At 34.0% G+C, this 20547-nt stretch overlaps 1 protein-coding gene across 3 annotated transcripts in view; it reads right to left on the bottom strand.

Moving 5' to 3' along the window:
• Positions 1–5524, bottom strand: part of LOC145296141 (uncharacterized) — a 165790-nt gene extending 160266 nt beyond the window's left edge. Inside the window, exon 1 of one of the 3 annotated variants that reach the window (XM_080142318.1) lies at positions 5084–5524. The gene's annotated coding sequence lies outside the window, so the exon portion shown is untranslated. The remainder of the gene's footprint in view (positions 1–5083) is intronic. The other 2 variants (XM_080142328.1, XM_080142338.1) reach the window with 2 other exon arrangements.
• Between the last annotated feature and the right edge of the window lie 15023 nt (positions 5525–20547).

Raw genomic sequence — 20547 nt, 5'->3', positions numbered from 1 at the left:
CTGTAAACACCTTGAAAAGATTTGGCGGAAAGAAAAAGTAAATAAAACATTTTAGAATTTAGAGTAGGAGATTAATTTCGCATGTAATTTAACATAAAACGACACTATTTCCAGGTTAGTCTAGTGTTTTAATGCAGTCACCTAAAAATGATTTTTTTTTCCAGCCGATCTAGGCACGGGCAAAATAAATGCCGACGCTCAAAATGTATAAACATTTTGACCCCTCCCTTTACTTAAAAATTCAGCAAAAATAGGGAAATTAACCAATTTTAATAAAATGTTCAATATTTATCAAATAATAATCGCGGAATATAATGAACTAATTATATTTATTTAAATCTTAGTGAAAATGTATTTTGTTTAAACAAAAAATACCTTTTATAGTTAAAATAAAAAACGCAAGAATTTATTTTTGCTTTTTTATATATATATAAATAAAGCATAGTAATTTGTAACAAAGAAAAAACTAAAATAATTTTTACACGAACATTACGGAAAAAAAAAAAAAAAAAAAAAAGCCCCTAAAGTCCGTATTAATGAATTCGATATAACTCGAAGAAAAATGAATTTTTCGAACTACCGATATTACCATTGAATTGTTTATTTAATATTCCCCCCCCCCAAAAAAAAAAAGAAAAAAAAATAGAAAATATTTCTACTTTTTTTAATTACAAATTTCGCATAATTTTATATGTAAGATTTTAATAATTTCCTTGCTCGCAAGAATGTGAAACTTTCGGCGTAACATAATTTTTATATAATATTGGCCAATAATTAAAAAATAATAATTTAAAAACAGGAACATAGAAAAATAAATTAAAAATTGGTAAAATTTATACAAACATTTACAATAGAAATGTACGGATGCCCGTCTATGGGGGGAAAAAAAGAAGAAACCCAGCACCCCTCCTTCCTTTTAATTACATGACGTCATTATTCTCAGCTTTTCGACTCTCAGATTTTGGGCCTCCGTATATTTCGTATTTCCAAAAGTATGGTTTGTTGTGGTTTTGTGAACGGCAAAAACACGGTTTTGGATTTAATTCAGCTATTTTTTGTGCAAACAAGATGTTGTTTTATTTATTTATTTAATTCAATATCTTAGGATTTTACTTTGCTAATTATCTTTGAAATAGACCCAGAAAACTAATATTTATCTCTAAAAGGATTTTTACAATGAATTTATTTAACTTCAAAATTTAGCTGAATTTAGCTCGCCGTGAAAACATTTTTCATAACTTTTTTTTTTTCTTTCCACGTGTACAAATATTTTTCTTCTTTGGGAAATTAAGTTTAGTCCTTAATCTTTCAAATACCATCAAAAAGTATTCGGAAACCTACAAAAAATTATGATAAATCAGCTTTCAAATCTATCCGAATTTAGGAAAACTCGTCCCCTTTTGCTATGTAGGAAAACTGGTCCCTTATTGAATAACTATTGATTGAAAACACATTTTATGACCTTTCTTGAAGAAGATATTGTCTTTAAAAGAGAATACACATCCCATAATATATTTAAAATATTTTTACTTGTTTACTGTTTTAAAAAAATTAAATTAATTTTTCTACGTTTTCGTTTTCTACCTAGCTTTGAAAGTTTTTGGTCTTTCAACTTATTTTAAAGAGTTTAGTTAAAAAAAAAAAAAAAAAAAAAGAAAGTAATGTCGAGTGTTACTTATGAACAAAAAATGTCCGACATAAGACGGTGTGTCAGAAAGTTCGTGAAAAATATTGAATAATTCCACCCCGTCTTTCCAAGCTTATAACTCCTCGAAAAATGTAATTCAAGCCTTAATTTTTTTTTTTCAATTAAAAGGGGCAAGGACAAAGGTTTAATAAAAAAAAAAAGTGTTTTTTTTTTTTAATAAAAAAGACTTTACAGGTAAATTTCTAAAAAAACACTACTTTTTTGCTTTAAATTTGAATATATTATTTATTGATCTTTTTTCTTTAATTTGTGATATATAACACTTTGAGGAGTAAATTAATTATTTACTTTTTAATAGACATTTCAAAATGGGAGGCGTGAATTAAAAAAAAAAAACGTTTGTCTAAAATATTATATTCGGTTTATTAGAAAGAGCATAAAATTTCACACTGACCCTCAAAATATCGTAAAAATAGAATCAATAGAAAAATTTTGATAGATTTTTAAAGTTTAAACATTGAAAAATACTGAGCTCGTAAAATTCAATTAATTTCATTACTGTTTTTTTTTTATATAAAAAAATAATATTTCTATTACTTTTTATACAACTTTAATAGTTTATTTTGGAAGTATAATCCATAAAGAAAATAAACAACCCCCTTTTAAAAGAGAAATTACGAGTTTTTTTTATATTTTATTCACAGTTTCGTGTTAGGGGTGTCAAAAATTCCTACGAAAATTCTGATACCCCTATCGTGACGATCACGTCTTAGGAGGATAATTGCTCCAAAATAGAAAATTTTAAAAAAATATTAAGATAGATATAGTTTTAAAACGAGCCCCTCCCCCTCCAAAAGAAAATAAATTTTGGGTTTGTATTACTGTACACATAGATTCGAAAAAGTTGTCAAAAAACAAATATATAACAAATAAATGTTATCAAAGGCAAGATAAGTTACTTTTCTACCAAACTGGATATAATTTTCGTGTTTTTATTCAATTTAACATGTTTATTCAGCTCGAAAAACATGCAGTGTTTACCGATGTATTGGAAAATTCAAGATGGCGGCCGATTCTCTCGTTAACACGGTAAGTTCAGGAAAAGGTGTTATAAATAATAAACTAGACAAAAACCACCGAATATATGTCAAGTTATGTCACAGTAACATATATTGAGCGAATTTCTAACAGTATTTTGTCTAGTTTATTATTTATTACACCTTTTTCCAAACTTACTGTGTTAAAGAGAGAATCGGCCCCCATTTTGAATTTTCCAATACATCGATCGCTAAATACTGTATGCTTTTCGAGCTGAATAAACATGTTAAATTGAATAAAAACACGAAAATTATATCCAGTTTGGTAGAAAAGTAACTTATCTTGCCTTTGATAACATTTATTTATTATATATTTGTTTTGACAACTTTTTCGAATCTATGTGTACAGTAATACAAATCCGAAAATAAATTTGTATATTTTTAAGTATTGCACAAGTGCTCCCGAAATGACTTTTAAACGATACCCTTCCCTCCCCATGTTAAGAATGGCTTTCGAAATAACGTTCTTATTTCAGCGCGGTACCAAAATTACATAAGACCGTGTTTTCTTTTTTGTTGTTTTGTAATAATCATTTAAACTGAATTAATTCTTCTAAATAAAATAATTGCTTTCTTTGATAATACGTGTTTTCTTTCTTTATTTTTGTTTCGTAATGACAAAAAGTGTTAAGACTAGAGTATTTTTTTAAAGAAATATTTGGTTTCATTTTTCGTATCTTGACTCCGTGACTGATCAAGTTTATTTTTTTTAAGCAAGAGTTAAAAATAATTTTTTTAAATATTATTGGGGGGGGGGTGTATAGTCTCTTTTAAAAACAATATCTCCTTCAAGAACGGTAATAAAATGTGTTTTCAATCGATATTTATTCAATAGGGGACCAGTTTCCTACCTAGCAAAATAAGGGGAGAGTTTTCCGGAGACGAGTTTTCCGGGCACCCTCTCCTTATTCGTTTATTTTTGCCCATACCTACTCGTTTACGACTTTGCCAATCGGATTTAGGGTTAATAGTAAAAAATAAAAAATAAAAAAAATAGTCAGCCCTAAAGAGTTAGGATGGCTCAGAAAGGGATCATGTTGCGTTAAATTTATATGCGAATCTGATCCCCAACTCGAAATGTTTAAATTTTGTTTTGAGTCTCTTCGTATGTAACGCCTTAAATAAAATCTGATCTTTTTAGTGGAGTAAGTGTGTAATCTACAAATTTACTCTTTGGATTTTAGAAGGACAAGAAAAATTTAATTAAAGTAACTTAGCCAATTTAAAGGATTCAAAATTGCTTAATGTTTAAACCTACGATGGTCGGCAGTTTCATTTTTATATATAACCATAGTGACCATTTCTCCAGGCTTTGTGAAATTGAAGCGTTTAAACTATTGATTCGGACGTAATTTCTGCTATAATTAAAGTTTATATGTGAAAGTGGAGTATGCCTTACCCCTAAACAAGAAAAACGATGTTTATTTATCGAACGTGCCATCATTCTAGACGAGAATTTTATGCAATAAGATGTACACTTAAAATAATTATTATGCAAAACTTAATTATATAACGGTCTATTTATAAAGTTAGTTTTTAGTTGTGTGTGCGATTCTTTTTTCAGCTACGTTTAAGCAAGAATCAAAAATAAAACAGACACTTGCTACACAAGAGTAGAAGAGAAATAAGAGTCATTTTAAAATAAACAATCATTCCGTTAGAACAAGTGTTTTATTATTTTAGTGCTTCCACTGCTTCACAAAAGCGGAATATATTAAATGCAGGTAGTTGTTAGGGTGCACTGCAGCGTGCAGCAATGGTATAGTTGGGAAAGGGGCGAGAACGCCATGATTGTTGATAGCAAAAGAGAAACATGGTACTTATGTATTTTTGGTACCGCGCTGAAATAACGTTATTTAGAAAGCCATTCTTAACATGGAGAGGGGAGGGTGTATTGCAACCATTCCGTGCTTCCACCTAACAATAAATAAATAAATAAATAAAAAAAAAAGATATCGTGAAACTTGAATTTAACCTGAAAAAACTATTTAAAAATAGCGCGATACCGAAAAATACACAAGCACCAGAAACATTACTACGTAAACTTCGGGCCAAGATCAAAGTAGTATCTGTTCTGATGCCATACTTCAATTTTTTGTTCTTGTGGAGGAGAAGAAATCCTTCATTACTGAGACAGACATTCTCGCCCGATTTTCGCGAAATCAGAAAAAGGGGCACCTGTAACTTGCGCAAAAATACCCGATCCTTCGTCGAGAGTGTTTTTTTCTTTGATCAAATTAAAACAATGGATGGGCTAAAGAAATAAAGATTATATATATATATATATATATATATATATATATATATATATATATGCAAAGAAAAGACGTGGTCTTACCTTCTGTATATGTGCGGAGTTATATATGTATAGCAGTAGTAGTCCGCGTACGTCAGCTTCTCTCACAGACTGAATGATACGATAGAAAGTTATGCCTGGATTAAGTACGTGACAGTATCGCTACAAATCTATGGATGCGCATAAGGAACACACATATCATTATCTTTAGCGCAGGCGGTGGTTTTCAGAAACGTTTCTGGAAGAGGCGGCCTAGAAACCAAATATCTCGGTCATGCGACAGATGGATGAGTTGAGCTCTTTCTCGTCGAATATTTGTATGCATTTTTTTTTTTTGAGGATGTATGCGACCCCCCCCCCCACTTCTAATGTGTGATTTAAATTCAAATTAAAAAAATATATATATTATTTTTTTTTTTCGTGCTCGTACAGAATTAGACATCCAAAGAATTTCAGTACAAAGAATCCCTAGTCTTTACATACGCAGTTATTAGAACGCTCGGGGAACAGAACAAACTTTTTATTTTAAATAGTCCAGCGTGTATGAGGGGGGGGGGGGGGGCTTAGAAAAGGACAATGTTTCTCATTGTTATTTTTTTCTTTTTTCTCTCAGTTTATTATTATTATTATTAGTAGTAGTAGTAGTATTTACAGTCAAGGAATTAAAACTGGAGAAATGGAGGTCGATAAATTGTTTAATTATAATCTTTTCGGTCATTTTTTTTTTTTTTTTTTTTGCAGGAGAGTGTTTGTTGCTATCTGAACTTAGGGCTAGTGGTAGAGTTCTAGCAGTGTCAGAAATTTCGTGAAAATAGCGAATAATTCCACCCCATCTTTCCAAGCTTATAACTCCTCGAAAAATGCAATTCAAGCCCTAATTTTTTTTTTCAATTAAAGGAGCAAGGACCAAGATTTCATTAAAAAAAAAAAAAAAAAAAAAAACATGTTTTTTTTTTAAAAAGGTTTTAAATTTCGGACTTTACAGGTAAAATTCTAAAAGAACACTATGTTTTTTTTGTTTAAAATTTGAATATATTATGTATTGACCTTTTCTCTTCAATTTGTGAGTAAATAATTATGTACTTATCGGGTTCTAAATTAATTATTATTAGACATTTACAAAATGGGAGGCGTGAATTATTCGACCCCCTGTCTTTCCAAGCTTATAACTCCTCGAAAAATGTAATTCAAGCCCTAATTTTTTTTCAATTAAAGGAGCAAGGACTAAGGTTCTATTAAAAAAAAAAAAAGAAAAAAACAAATAACGTGGTTTAAAAAAAAGGTTTTAAACTTCAAACTTTACAGGTAAAATTCTAAAAGAACACTATGTTTTTTTTTTTTTTTAATTTGAATATATTATGTATTGACCTTTTCTCTTCAATTTGTGAGTAAATTAATTATTTACTTTCGGGTTACTAAATTAAGTATTTACTTTTTAATAGACACTTAAAAATTGGGATGGGGGGAGGTCGTGAATTTAAAAAAAAAAACGTTTGTCTAAAATATTATATTCGATTTATTGGAAAGAACATAAAATTTCACATTGACCCTGAAAATATCGTAAAAATAGAATCAATAGAAAAATTTTGATAGATTTTTAAAATTTAAAAATTGAAAAATATTGAGTTTAAAAATTGAAAAATATTGAGTTCGGAAAATTCATTACTGTTTAAAAAAAAAAAAAAATATTTCTATTACTTTTAAAACAACTGTAATAGTTTATTTTGGAAGTATAATCCATAAAGAAAATAAATAACCCACTTTTAACAGAGAAATTCCGAGATTTTTATATTGTATTCGCAGTTTCGTGTTAGGGGTGTCAAAAATTCCTACAAAAATTCTGATACTGCTAGTAGAGTTCCAATGCGTTTGGAGAGAGGGGGGTTACAAATGAAGGACGGAAGCCGATTAAATGAAATTCAGAATATTTAAGATAACTAGCAGGCCGCCTGGTTTGACACGGTCGTAAAATATGCTTAAATATTATATTTTAATTCATGCAAAATTTCGTATTTACAGAGTCAATACTCTACTGGGCGGACCTGCACGAGAATCACTCCTCCACCCATAATTTGTATTGTATGTAATATAGTTTTTGAGGTTGGGGGTGTTTAAAGCCATTCTTAACATGGGGAGGTTGGAGGTGTTTATACTACTCTGGGTTAGGTCGTAAAAAAATATCAACTGCAGAATACCAGTTAAAATTATAGGAGAGGGTGATTCTTGTTCAGGTTCGCCCTCTACTGATCATTATATTGTATCCAATTCATAATAATGATTTCAAATGTTTAAAAAAATATGTCTTGGATGCTATCAGCTAGAATCGAAACCAAAACATATGGCTTTTCAGCCATATTCATTACCATCTGACCTAAATCCATATGCATACCAAACTTTAAAAATATAAATGTATATTTGTGCATGTGCAGAAGTAATACGTTTAGTCAACTTACATCTACTAAGTTCCAATTTTTTCAATTTTGTTTCTTTAGCAACTATTTTTACCGGCTAAAAACCAAATCAATTTTATTCCACAAGTCTAATTCCCCTATATATCAAGTTTCACATCTATAAACCAAAAATTGATAGAGGAGTTTGGTAGAGATCGTTCCTCACACAAACAGACATGGTCACTTTAATATATAGATTAGAAGAAGAAGTAGGAAGCGACTTTGCCACAACAGAAGATGAAGACGAATGATGTTTATTCATAAACTGGTACAAACTAAGAATCTGCGAAAAAAAAAAAAAATGGTGAAGGTGTGTAATTTTCCAAATATTTGTATCTACAATTTATCATCTGCGTATCTTGGCGAAGTTCAAAATTTGTTGTCAAAACTTGGGAATCACCATTAAATTCTTGGGTATCTATTCTGAATAAGAATACTTATTTTTTATTTAATTGTGATGTTCAATTTTTAGGTGGGAATTCAGGTTGCATACCTCAATGTCAATAAATGCTACAATATTGGCATGGATTCTCTTTCTGATATGGCTCTGTGCAAAGAGGTGAACAAGACAAAAAATTGACCTTTTGGTTGACTCATCTTTTAATCTATAAACATTGCATTTATACTGCAAACAAAGCAAGGAGTAGTTTATTTCTTATTCAGACTCCTTCTGCAATAGTTATTCAGACTTATTCAGACTCCTTCTGAAATAGTTCTCCCGCTTTATAGCCTCCTTGTCAAATCACTGTTATAGTATGGTGTCCAGGCCTTTGCTCCATATTTAATCCATGACATACAATATGTGCTTCATGTGCTTGACTTTTAAAATTTTTTGCCATCTGTAGAAAGTGTAATGTAAATGAAATGTTCTTCTGGCATAAAGAAGAAACTGTAGTGCTATGTGCTAAAACATCTCTTTTTATCTGGGTCGAACTGGAAATAGATAAAAAAATAAAAATAAAAATAAAAACAGACAATGGTAAACTTTACAAAATGTAAGGCACCACAATCCACAGTTCCATGTAAGCTGATGAGTTGGAAGCGTCAACAATTACTTTTTCTAAATTTGATCAAAAATGTAAATTTAAGTGGCATTTTTTAGGGATGACGAATGTTAAGTTGACAACTTTATTTTCTTGAATTGCAGATTTGGCAATTATCGGTCATTTCGAGTTCCGCTTGGTTTAGCAATTCATCATCTGGTTTTAGTAGTATGGAGCCACATACCACACAGATCACAGTGTTATCAATTTGCTGAGACAAACATTCAATGAAAGAATATAGTCTCAAAATAGACTTGTCAACTGGTCAACTCGTTCATACAACCTAACTGCACTAAATTATTTTCTTTGGGAATATGTAAAGTCCCATGTTTACGCTGTTACCAGACACAATAGACCACTTCAAAGACAATATTCGACGTGTTATTGCCAAAATACAACCTAATTTAATATGTAAAGTTGCGAAAATGGGATTTCTAGATTACGCCATATACGCATGAAATTGTATTTAAATTATAAATTATTTAAATTAAAAGTTATTTAAATTATGAATTATTTAAATTATAAATTATTTCAATTGTAAATTATTTCAATTGTAAATTATTTCAATTATAAATTATTTCAATTATAAATTATTTCAATTATAAATTGTATTTAAATTATAAATTGTATTTAAATTATAAATTATTTAAATTATAAATTATGTAAATTGTATTTAAATTATAAATGCCAAAAATTAATCCCTGCAATGAACCACACATTTGTATAATAAAAAATATTTTCTGTGATTTATTTTAATTGTAAATTCGATACACACACGCACACACACACACACACACACACACACACACACACACACACATTTGTTGCTCAAATTTTTTTCTTAATCTTCATCAATGATTTTCCAAATCATATTCTTAAATCATTCCCTCACATCTATACAGAAAATACAGTTGTCTATGGCAGCACTTCAAAGAGCATTGATGATCAAGATCTTTCTGGTTCTCTCTCTTCTGGCCTGTACTATTGCACATGGTGCAAAGAGCAAAATGACTTGCTACTTTTAACATTTCTAAGACTAAACTTCTCTTCTTTCAACAATATTTTTAAGCAGTAATGAAGGATCTTTTGTTGAGGAAATCCCTTGTTTTTATAAGTACATTCCTTCCAAACTTAAAATGAAAAATTTACTTTAAATTTGTTGGAAAATGCTTTCATCATTCTACCACCCAAGAAAAAAAAGTATATGTCCTAAGTTGAAGCACTGGGGAGGTGCTGCTCAGAGCATGCCTTATTGCCTTGAAAAAGTACAAAACTGACTTCACAATCTAGTGAGAGATGACCTCTTATCTTGTCAATAATAGCACTTTTTTTTTAATACTGAATCATCTGAATAAATCAATTAAAAAATAACATTTAATTCCTTACTGATAAAATGTATTTCCAAGAACCTCTCATCTATGGAACACAATATCACAGGACCGCTTTGCGACTGACTACAACATAGTCGTTTTCACGTCTAATGCTAAAAAATTCTTGCCAAGCAATCCTCTTAAATAATCAAATCCTACTCATTTTACCAATCATTTTCCAATCCTCTCATAGTGTTGTTCATTGTCCAACTGATAAACTCTATGACCCTTATCCTCGAGTGACCTCTAGACCTTGATAAGAGATGACTCGTTAATATGAAAAAAAATATCATTCAGGCAAATTTACATTCCCGTGCTAGTCTGAACGATTCTAATGATGATACATTAAGGATATTGTTAGTCGCTAGACTACATACACATTTGAAGATGACAAATTTATGCTAGAGTTGGCATTCTAATGTAATTCTCTGCGTTGCAACTAACTTTTATGCTCTCGACAACAATAGCCAATAGGTTCTGGTCATTACGGGCCACCGTAGATTTACTAAGTGGGCGGGGAGCTAAAAGAAAATGTGTGAGAAGAGAATTCTGTCAGTTTGTTTCACCAAGCACGTGCGTTTACCTACGCACATCTTTCTTTCGCTCGATTTTTCTTTCTATCCTTTTTTTTTTCACTATGTCTTTCTTCTCTGTATTGTTGATGCTTCCTCCTCCGCGAGAGACAATCTGTCGATTTGTCTCGCTTAACTATTTATTCAATAAATCTTAACATCAAAACTACCTGGCCAAGCTTTATGAAGATTTGCCGCGTCGATGGCGACAATAGCGATGACTATGCTGGATTGACTCAGACGCTATAAAATTATAAGTAGTAGTAGTTTATTTTGGTCTGTCACATTTGGATGTCTGTCACACTTAAGTTATAATTACCATTTTTATTGTCCTGTTAAGCATATATTTTAATAGCACTTTCGTCAGTCTGTCGCGCTTAAGTTTTAAATTGCATTTAGGTATGTCATACCTAAAGTTTAAATAGTATTTTCATCGCTAAATACAATGCATAGAGTGGAATAGTTCTTGACCGCCTTCTCTCTCTCTCTCTCTCTCTCTCTCTCTCTCTCTCTCTCTCTCTCTCTCTCTCTCTCTGCCCCCTTCCTCCTTTCTCTTCTTCTCTCAGTGATCTCTCTCTTTTTTGCCGCTCTCTTTCTCTTGTGTTTGTCTCTTTATTTTAATTCTCTCTCTCTCTCTTTCTCTCTCTCTCTCTCTTTCTCTCACTCACTTGATTACTTCTCTCCTTATTTGGTTCTATCTCTTCTAACTTTATATCTAGTATGCTTCTATCTCGCAGTCAGGCCCAGTGCAAGGATGCAATACACTTTACGTTTCTATAATACCTCTTTCAATGTTAATGTCAATTTTCATATTATTCATACGAAATGCATATTTTATTACAAATAATTCCATAAAATAATAGATCATACAATCCTATTATATGTTATCAATTCACCTAGAAAATGTTTAAATAAATATTAATTTAGAGATACACTATAAAGATTATTCTATCTGTAAAAACTTTTGCAGCAATTTTTAATGTTAACATTAGTTATCTCCTCTTGATGAAAAATTGAATAATGCCTAAAAATTACTACATCCTTACATTTTCTTTATAAAAAGTAAATTTTGTGCTCGAGTAAGAGAAATGTGCTTTTCATTGTTAGCCATCGACCGACATGTTTCATTGGCTGGAACAAAACTCAATGTTTTCCCTGAAAAATAACCACAAGGAACACCTCAGATGATACTAACATTTTTACTCACAAAAATCTTCCATTCAAAAATTTTCAATCTGACAACCAATCAAATCATTGAACACCATTAATCTTTGATAGCTCAGTAAAAGAGGCATTTCTACACAGTATTGCGAAGGGCAGCAAAAGGTGATTAAATCAATCGACCATACAACAAAAACATTAAACACAGGCAAAAAGAGAATGGCAATAGGGAAAAGGAAGAATGACAAAAAACTGAAGTAAGTTTAAAGACGATAAATCGCCTTTTATTTTGGGAAAAGGGAAATAAGTGGAAATGGTCAATTCGAAAAGGCTTGGAGATAGTGGTGAGTCCAAGTAATCAGGATCAGCCTGATGTTGGTAAGCACTGGGAGGTAGGTGTCAGCGAGCTGCTGGACTGGACATCAGAAGACGTCTAGAAGGTGAGTGTCAGTTGACTGCTGAGCTGGACATCAGTGAGGTCTGGAAGGTGAGCGTAAGTGAGCTGCTGAGCTGGACATCAGTGGGCTCTGGAATAAGTAACCGGACGTTGATAGGCTCTAGAGTGTGTAGCCTGACGTCGACCAGCACTGGAAGGAGTAGCTTGACGACTACCGGCACTGGAACGGGTAGCTGGACGTTGACAGACTCTGGAGTGTGTAGCCTGACGTTGACCGGCACTGGAACGCTGCTGTGAGCTGCAGGTGATGCTGGAAGGCTGTAGGAAGCTGCAGCAGGCGCTGGAAAGGCTGCAGGAAGATGTGGCAAGCATTGGAAACCACAGGAATGAGCCAGAGTCCACTGGTTGAAGAAGGATAGTCTCAGGGAGCAGGCAGACAGTAGAACTTGTAGTTGCATGGTAGTAATTTGTGGATTGTATAAGAATAGTTTGTGATTCACATAATTATGTGGAAAAAGTTAGCCTTGAAAAGGGTTGTTTGAACTACTGTTGCTGTTGGTACCATTCAGCTTCTGGGCTCGTCGACTTGAATAAGAATTTCAAAGTCACATTCGGGAGGCTTAAAAGTACGCTCTCAGCAAAAAAAAAAAAAAAAAGCAAATGTATAGAATTAATTCTCTGCCGAATTGAATACAATTAAAAGAGTTTCAAATGTAAATTGATTGTGTTTATGTTCGATTCAGCTCGGAATCAAAGTCTTTGCTATTTTGTTTAATGGAGAAAGGGTTGAATTTATGTTTGCTTCAACTCAGTTTAAAATAAGGAAAGGGGTGTTGCTACTTTTAGCAGCCGGCAGTAATGCCACTGTTTTTCGCTAAGTGGCGCATATGAAATTGTTCACAAATGAAAAAAATGTTCAGCATAGCAAAGTATGAACCACAATGTAAGCGCACCACGACAACAGTTTTGACTGGAATATTTTGGCATTTTTAGTGTTATTTATTTTTCTTATTAAAAGCGTTTATGTTGACTGTAGAAACGGTTTGTTGGTTTTCACCTAATCATTGATACACCAAACTAGAGTTTAGCATTCTTCTATTGAGACAATTTTTGCAAAGTTTCTACACAGGTTTCGTACACTTTATGAAGGGTTCATCTTTTGTCCTGATCTCCAAATTATTATTTGTAATCTCATCTTCTGTCACACGACTTTAACATCATCATAATTCTGCCTTTTCATCTTATTTTGGACAGCAAGGATCTGACATTAATTTATTTTTATGCCACTATGCTCCCTCTTTAGAAGGAGCGATGCATCTATGGATAACCTTTCTTTCACTGTATCTTGAGGGGCATCCATTATTGAACTGATAGGAAGGAAGGAAAGATCACTTTCTTAGCCCTTTCTAATTGGAGAGTTCTACTAGGGAATGTTACTTGGGTAATAACATTGTAGGACTGACGTGAGTCACCACTAAAAGCCAAGAAGTAGAACGAAAATAATACCATTCCCCAAAAATAATAGTTTCTTAGCCTTTTTCTTTCTTTGTTGCTTAGCAACTAGCAGGGATCAGGTTGAAAAGTAGGTCGTGACCGAATCAGTTGCCAACTTGCATGTTAAAAGACTTTTCCTCACCTTTCTCTCCTACTCCTATACTGTTTCTTTCTCTCTGTCTCTCTCTCTCTTTCTCCTTAACCAAGCCCCAGCCAGCATGACAGGCAAGTAGTGAGTACACGTTTAGCCACCGAACTAACAAAACACACGTTGTGAGCCAACCTTATTAAAAAGAGGTGTACTCTCTCCAACATGTAAAAAAAGCAAATAAAGTTCTTTCTTTTTAAGGTTAACATTGGTATTATTTTTATCATTCCAACTGCCACTAATAAAGACAAGTGCCAGCCAGTGTTACAACATCATATCCCGCTTATTCCAGTGTGATGTTATTACCCCAGTAACATCTCCAAGTAGAGCTCTCCGATTAGGAAGGACTAACAAAGTGATCTCACCTTGCTTCCTAGCAGTTCAATAACGGATGCCCCTCAGAGCACAGTGAAAACGATGTCGTGTGTTTAATTTATTCTTTATATGTTAAGTTACCATAACACTATCAGCAAGAATCAAGTTGAAAAGAAGAACTCCATTGGTTGAAAATTTTGTTTTAGATGCTCCAAGAAATATTTGAACAAACCATTTTTCTTCTGTAACGAACTTCTATCTTTATTTATTCTTTCCTTCCCTTTTTCTTCATTCTTTTCGTGTGTTTCTCTTTTGTTGATTCTGAACGTGCTGATTGCATTCCATGTTTATTTTCAGTTTCCATACAAGTTCCAAGTTCGATTTATTGATCACCTAAAAACTAGGGTTCACAATGTCTTACTAGACACCATCCTCGAGTGTCTAGTGTCTCTCTGTATAGGAGTTTGTCATGACAATCTGGCATGAGATTACTTCCCACTACAAATAAACTCTGATTAAATATTCAAAATAACATAATATTTGCGGCCCAAATGATATCCCCTTGGTATGGTTATTCAACACTGGCATATATTTCCGCGACCCTTCCCCCCTCCCAATGTAAGCACAGAATTTTTGTTGGAGGGGAGTGCTCATTTTACATTAAATTGTGTTAATAAACGTTATTTTCATTTTCCGCAAGGGTGGAAAGATTCTTTTTTTTTTTTTCAAAGTCGATTGTCTTCTCTTGTTGAAAAGTGTCGCCAGCCTATCATTTGTAATTAAGATAAAATCTATGTTCCTATAAATTCGTTTTTCTTTTGTGTGTATTGATATTCATATTAAAAACCTCTTTTCTATTTATTAGTATTTATTTGCTTTCCCACCAAAGCAAAATGTGACACAAGATCGTTTTTAATGCTCCCCGAAAAAAGGCAAAAGGGGCACTCTGGTTGGGACCAAAAATAATAATTGTCCCAGTATAAGGTATTTATTTGCTCCCCCACCGAGAAAATTAGGCACAAGGCCGATTTTTAAAGAGTGGAGTGAAGGGGAAATGGGGACCAACTCCCCGGGGAGTAGGGGAGCTGGATAGTGACAATTGGTATGAAGGGTTGCCCCCACATTGACCAAGGTCTTATATGTGGGGTTGCCCCCACATATGGTCTTCACTTGACACTTGTTGCCCAGGCCCCGAAGGACCAGGGCCAGGGTTTCCCCTCCATTGACCAGGACAAATTACCTTAAGTGGAGTATTTGCAGAACAGATACTACACTTTGATATTAAATCTTTTATTCAGGCAAAAAATGAACATGAACAAAAAACTTAGGCACAAGGCCAACTCAAAAGGAGGGAAAAACAATGGGGGTCATTGGTCATCCTTGTCACTCTAAAACTAAACGAAAGTTTCTCTTAGCTAGAATCGTCTTTCACCATAATACCGCATTCGCCCTTTCGTACTTGAGGACGTTCTACTTAGCACCCAATTTTTAAAACATTTTTTTTGCATGTAAAAACAAAAAAGATAACAATAAAGGTAATACAATAATCATTTGTGTCGAGGGCGGGAAAGAAAAAAAATTACCAGTAGTGGTTAGTAGGGCCCTCCTAAACCCGTCTAGTTGATAGACCACCCATTCCACTTTGGTACTTTGGTTTGTAAAGGAACCTGAGCCCATGCGGGCCAGTCTCTAAGTGGTGATGCTGTCTAGATGGGACGAAATGGAGAAAAGAAATTGGGGGGGGGGGTTAGTAATTGATTTCTTTCTCTCCAAGATGAGTGAAATTTAGAGAGGGGTGAAAAGAAATAATTGCAATTAGGTGGGGGTGGGGATCTTTGAGGCTTCCTAACCGGGGGGGGGGGACTCACTCAGCTAGCTAAGAGGCTAAGGATAAAATTACACTTGACAGAACTGCGCGTTCCACACCTAGGCGGGGAACACGTATTCAAATTTGGCTCCTTTTCGTACACACAAACTTGCTACATGTATCCATCTTCGGCAAATGCCGTGCGATGCAACCTTCTTCTGTCACATCTGATCTTCACCTGTAGTTGGTGTTTAAAGAAAGTGATCAGATCCTCATCAGAAAAAGACAACACCTCCCGGCCACCTTGCAGACACGACGTCCAAATCACCATTCTCGCCACGGCCAGGGTCGTAATGTAGACCATTTGTCCCACGTTGTCAACGACATTGGATACGGTAATCAGGCGAGGTTGCTCGGGATCGATGCGAGCCATCACCTCGCTGACATACGACCAGTACTGGCGGAGTTTGCGGCAATCAAATAAAGCGTTATCAGTCGTCTGTACGGCTGTTGTTCCGCAACAGGGACAAGCAGGTAACTCCAAAAAACTAGAACTGCATTGTATGTTGTTAAGTGAAAGTGCATTTCGGGCCAATCGCCAGCTCAGCGAGAACTTCAAATTGTTCAGATGACTTGAACTTGGCGCCCAACTCCACGCGGAGCGGATCTCACTCTGCTACCAACCCAAACACGCGCATAACGGGTCGTCGGCGGCCCCCCTCACTAGATCCCTGTGGAGTTCCCTACGGGTAGCAGTCACAAGGTCGCTGGACCTTGGTATTCATTTTAGCGCGGCTTGATACTCTTTCAGGAAGGCTGAATCTCTCTGCGGCCTGCGACGACTCTCGATAGGTCGGGAAAGGCGGCAGTAATCGCGGGGTGCCACGGTTACTCCTCTTGAAGGTAGTTGCTCAGGAAGGCCAGCCTCTCAGCATCTCGATAACACTTCAAGTCCAGCATTCTCAAACCTCTCTCACACGGATGTTGAATACAGATCTGTCTGCTAACCCAGTGTCTTCCTCTGGAGCGAGGACAAGAGTTCAACAAGAGCTTTTAGGTGTTCTGCAGGCAGGGGAAGTACGACCAGTCGGTAAAGGATGAGAGAAGACATATAGAGCATTCATTGCAAGAACTCATGTAATACAACTTTTCTTTATCTCTCTATACCAAAAACCAAACGGAACTTCTTTAGCGACTGCTACATACGGCTGGAAAAAATCTTTGGCAGGAACATTTTCATAACAATCACTGTTTTCAACGCCCACGCATATGAAGAACACGCAAGGACATAATGTTATGATGTGATCACCCGCACACATGGCACAAAAGAACTATGTTACGTTTCCGTGCGTAGAGATACAGAAAACAGGCTGGAATGTTCGAAAACATTACTATATAAAGATTTAACTGGCAAAATCGAAACTGTCCAGGATGCAGTTCTACAAGTAACCATCATCACTGCCCATGCTAATCACATACGCCAGACTCTGTCTATTTTGATGTAAAACAGCATCGCCGAGAAGGCCACAAAATTAAATCAGTTTAGAAAAACTGTTTTTCTCTTGTTTTCCACAAGAATAACTCTGCCACTGAATAATCACATTAATTCCAAGTCACGTATGATTCTCTGGACATAAAAAATCAGTCATTTCAAACCTCGTGCGACTCTCACGAAATCCTTACTTTGTTATTCCAGCATTACGAACACTCCATGCAAGAAAACATTTACGTTGGAACAATTTAAACTAATATTCTTGACACATGAATTAATGTTGTTTGTATACAGCGATTTCGAGTTCTTTGTCAAGTATCGTTATTTTCTGGATTAATTTTTTTTATTATTTCTGTATGGATGTGGATTAGTGCAACCTTTCTATTAATTGGCGATCTCCTTTACGTGCAACCTCAGTCTTAATAATTGATAGATCCTGCTTATGAATTGCTGAACACTGATTCACACCCTAACAAGTTAGTGACTCCATAGTCAGTACCTACAAATTGGTAACTCCGCCGTGAGCCCTACACTTCCATGAAAAAAGTTTTTTTCCGAGAACATCCCATCTGTGGAGTAAGATACCACACGTTTGGTTCCAAACTAATTAAAGCATACTCGTCTTCAAGTCTAATGTAAGCAAATACAAAATACAAAAGCAAATTCCCTCCTCTTGGAAAGTAATTTTCTGCCAATTCAATCCCTTATTTCTAATCTTCTTGTGATGCCAGTCGTCGTCCAATTGATGATCTCTCTTTAACATTTATACTCAAGTGACATCTGGACCTTGGTAAGTGATGACGTATTAGTGAAAAAAGTTACCCCTCGAAAATTAGACGTTTATTTTGCTTGGAGGACATTTAGGGAGAAATCCCGATATTATGAAGCGTCAAGAAGCGATTTCAAATTCAATTTTTTTTTTTTTTTTTTTACATTTGTTACCTAACTATCTTTAAAGCCTCAAATGAGGGTTAAGTATGGATTATCTTTAGTGAATGGATAATTAACAGGCTCAAACCCGATAATAATCGCCTTGCAAAGGTCAGGTTTAGGCATGCTGTTTGGGATTAATATTCACACTTTTAAATTCGCATTTCAATGAATTTCGTTAGAGAATATATATAAATGGAGAAGCAAACAAAATCTTGCAAACTAATATGACAAATTTGGAAATTATGGCGTGAAATGAAGACTAACCCAAATATTATACAAATGAAAAGCATGAATTTATATATACACAAACAAGAAAACCTAGCATTGTCCGGGATTAAGTGAGAATTGAGCGAGGCACTATGCAAAGGATGCTACTTTTAAAGATGGTGAACTTTCTGTTGATAATTCTATTTTCTTTAATTGCAGATTTGGTGACTCTCGATTATTTTGAGTTCAGCTTAATTTTACAATTCATCATGTGATTTAAACACATGAGCCTGTCAACTGGCCACCTCGTTCGTGAGATTTAACCCCATTAGATTATTTTCTTTAGAGATATGTAAAGTCCCATGTCTATGCTGATAAACTAGACACAATAGACCACTTGGAAGACAAAATCTGACACGTTATTATCAAAATACAGCTTAATTTAATATGTAAAGTTATGAAAATTAGACATCTAGATTATGCCATATACACGCGAACCGTAAAATGTAATTATTAATCATATCTATGCATACAAAAGGTAATTATTTGTCACATCTATGCATACAAAAGGTAATTATTAATCACATCTATGCATACAAAGGGTAATTATTAATCACATCTATGCATGCAAAAGGTAATTATTAATCACATCTATGCATACAAAAGGTAATTATTAATCACATCTATGCATACAAAAGGTAATTATTAATCACATCTATGCATACAAAAGGGAATTATTAATCACATCTATGCATACAAAAGGGAATTATTAATCACATCTATGCATACAAAAGGTAATTATTAATCATATCTATGCATGCAAAAGGTAATTATTAATCACATCTATGCATACAAAAGGTAATTATTAATCACATCTATGCATACAAAAGGTAATTATTAATCATATCTATGCATACAAAGGGGAATTATTAATCACATCCATGCATGCGAAAGGTAATTATTACGTACGTTTCATGCATGTTAATTTTATATCTAAATTTCGTTGTAAAATTTCCTTTGAATGTGCAGGGAAATTTTCCTGGTGTTACAGAGACTTACATCCCCGAAGTAAGTGGAGACAAGAATATTATGAGACAGCGCATAAGTCATAGATCAGTCGCTAATTACATCGACTAAGCAGTTTTACTTTGACATTTTATGGAAAAGGAATACGAGAAAATTGGCACATCTACTGTAAAAAAATAAAATGGTGTCTGTGTAGTTGTGTTGCTATAAATTTATTCCCAAGAAAACCTTGTGATATGATATTAGTACACGTTTGATAAGCATTTATGTATAGAAACAGTTAGTGAGATCTCACATTGTCTGTCAAGCTCCATCCCCTGTTGCATCACCATACTGTTTCATCCCTGAGCTTTTTTTACAAGTACTTTCACTGAATGTGTTTCAATGATCTACTGCACTTATATTCTTAAGGAAAATACCCCTGACTTACTTGAATTGCTACAAAATCCCACCCCTTCAATGCATAGATGCCAGAAGATTGTCTACTCTGATAGCTTCTTTCCTTGAACTGCTTACCTTTGGAATTCTTTTTCCATTTCTATCTCTTGACAATAGTAATATGCAGAAATTTAAAAGCAATAAGAACAAACATCTTGCTGTCCAACTCCCCACCCAGGTTAGTCCTATATAAATCTGTCCCCTATCACAGTAGTCGTTTACACTCTAGATGGAAATATGTCTTGTTTGGGATACACAAAAGTAAAAATATAACTTTTTAAAAAATGTTCCCAGAAGTGTTCTGTTGTATTCCTATGCTAAGGGTTACATTGAATGTGTGTCGAGAAATAGTCCCTAAGATATTGTTACATCCCCCTCCCTCACCAAATGTAAAAGCAATTATTTTAATGCTTGCTAATGTTCAATTATTGGCTTTTTGTATTGGGTTCACGTGTATATTTCATGACCACTTCTCCTTCAGTTGATTGTTTTGTTCTCTTGTCTGGAATGTAGCTTGTGTTTGGAATGTGTTTTATTCTGTAGCGAAGTAACATGTTTCTGTCATATTTGACTGGTGTTACTCGATAAGGCTGTCTGAAGATACTGGCTTCCTGAGACAAAACGCACATAACATTGATGCTTTTTGTTTTTCT

The sequence above is a fragment of the Euprymna scolopes genome, chromosome 2 (genome assembly GCF_053919585.1).
Source record: "Euprymna scolopes isolate OS-2025 chromosome 2, ASM5391958v1, whole genome shotgun sequence".
Classification (NCBI taxonomy): domain Eukaryota; kingdom Metazoa; phylum Mollusca; class Cephalopoda; order Sepiida; family Sepiolidae; genus Euprymna; species Euprymna scolopes.
Note: the sequence above shows the minus strand (reverse complement) of the source record. Positions and strands in the feature narration are given on the sequence as shown.